The sequence below is a fragment of the Somniosus microcephalus genome, chromosome 2, assembly GCF_052327205.1.
Source record: "Somniosus microcephalus isolate GS21.2 chromosome 2, FLI_Smic_1.0, whole genome shotgun sequence".
NCBI classification, from domain to species: Eukaryota; Metazoa; Chordata; class Chondrichthyes; order Squaliformes; family Somniosidae; genus Somniosus; species Somniosus microcephalus.
The window spans coordinates 379,024,414-379,026,974 of NC_140988.1; positions in this window are offsets into that span (position 1 = coordinate 379,024,414).

Genomic DNA, 2,561 nt, shown 5'->3' on the forward strand with positions numbered 1-2,561 from the left:
CTCCATACGACAATCCCTCCGTACGACAATCCCTCCATACAACAATCCCTCCGTACGACAATCCCTCTGTATGACAATCCCTCCGTACGACAATCCCTCCGTACGACAATCCCTCCATACAACAATCCCTCCGTATGACAATCCCTCCGTATGACAATCCCTCCGTACGACAATCCCTCCGTACGACAATCCCTCCGTATGACAATCCCTCCGTACGACAATCCCACCGTACGAGAATCCCTCCGTGCGACAATCCCTCCATACAACAATCCCTCCATACGACAATCCCTCCGTATGAATATCCCTCCGTATGACAATCCCTCCGTACGACAATCCCTCCATACAACAATCCCTCCGTACGACAATCCCTCCGTATGAAAATCCCTCCGTATGACAATCCCTCCGTACAACAATCCCTCCATACGACAATCCCTCCGTACGACAATCCCTCCATACAACAATCCCTCCGTACGACAATCCCTCCGTATGACAATCCCTCCGTACGACAATCCCTCCGTACGACAATCCCTCCATACAACAATCCCTCCGTACGACAATCCCTCCGTATGACAATCCCTCCGTACGAAAATCCCTCCGTACGACAATCCCTCCGTATGACAATCCCTCCGTACGACAATCCCACCGTACGAGAATCACTCCGTGCGACAATCCCTCCATACAACAATCCCTCCGTACGACAATCCCTGCGTATGACAATCCCTCCGTATGACAATCCCTGCGTACGACATTCCTTCAGTGTGACAATCCCTCCGTACGACAATCCCTCCGTACGACATTCCCTCCGTGCGACAATCCCTCCTTATGACAATCCCTCCATATGACAATCCCTCCGTATGACAATTCCTCCGTATGACAATCCCTCCGTGCGACAATCCCTCCGTACGACAATCCCTCCCTACGACAATCCCTCTGTACGACAATCTCTCCTTAAGACATTCCCTCCGAAAACAATCCCTCCATACAACAATCCCTCCGTACGACAATCCCTCCGTAAGAAAATCCCTCCGTACGACAATCCCTCCGTAAGACAATCCCTCCATACGTCAATCCCTCCGTAAGACAATCCCTCCGTACAACAATCCCTTCTTACGACAATCCCTCCGTATGACAATCCATCCGAAAACAATCCCTCCGTACGACTATCCCTCTGTACTACAATCCCTCCGTACGACAATCAGTCCATACGACAATCCCTCCGTACGGCAATCCCTCCGTACAACAATCCCTCCGTGCGACAATCCCTCCGTAAGAAATTCCCTCCGTACGACAATCCCTCCGTACGACAATCCATCCAAAAACAATCCCTCCGTACCCCAATCTCTCCGTGCAACAATCCCTCCGTACATCAATCCCTCCATACGACAAACACTCCGTAAAACAATCCCTCCGTAAGACAATCCCTCCGTACATCAATCACTCCGTACAAGAACCCCTCCGTACGACAATCCCTCCGTACGACAATCCCGCCGTACGACAATCCCTCCGTACAATAATCCCTCAGTATGACAATCCCTCCATAACACAATCCCTCCGTACGACAATTTCTCCGTACGAAAATCCCTCCGTACGACAATCTGTCCATACGACAATCCCTCCGTACGACAATCCCTCCATACAACAATCCCTCCATACAACAATCCCTCCGTACGACAATCCCTCCGTACGACAATCCCTCCATACAACAATCCCTCCGTACGACAATCCATCCAAAAACAATCCCTCCGTACCCCAATCTCTCCGTGCAACAATCCCTCCGTACATCAATCCCTCCATACGACAAACACTCCGTAAAACAATCCCTCCGTAAGACAATCCCTCCGTACATCAATCACTCCGTACAAGAACCCCTCCGTACGACAATCCCTCCGTACGACAATCCCGCCGTACGACAATCCCTCCGTACAATAATCCCTCAGTATGACAATCCCTCCATAACACAATCCCTCCGTACGACAATTTCTCCGTACGAAAATCCCTCCGTACGACAATCTGTCCATACGACAATCCCTCCGTACGACAATCCCTCCATACAACAATCCCTCCATACAACAATCCCTCCGTACGACAATCCCTCCGTACGACAATCCCTCCATACAACAATCCCTCCGTACGACAATCCCTCCGTAAGACAATCCCTCCGTACAACAATCCCTTCTTACGACAATCCCTCCGTACGACAATCCATCTGAAAACAATCCCTCCGTACAACAATCCCTCCGTGCAACAATCCCTCCGTACAACAATCAATCCTTCCGACAATCCCTCCGTACGACAATCCCTCCATACAACAATCCCTCCGAACGACAATCCCTCCATATGACAATCCCTCCGTACGACAATCCCTCCGTACATCAATCCCTCCGTGCGACAATCCCTCCGTACAACAATCCCTCCGTATGACAATCCCTCCGAATACAATAAATCCGTACGACAATCCCTCCGTACGACAATCCCTCCGTACGACATTCCCTCCTTGCGAAAATCCCTCCGTATGTCAATCCCGCCGTACGACAATCCCTCCATACAACAATCCCTCAATA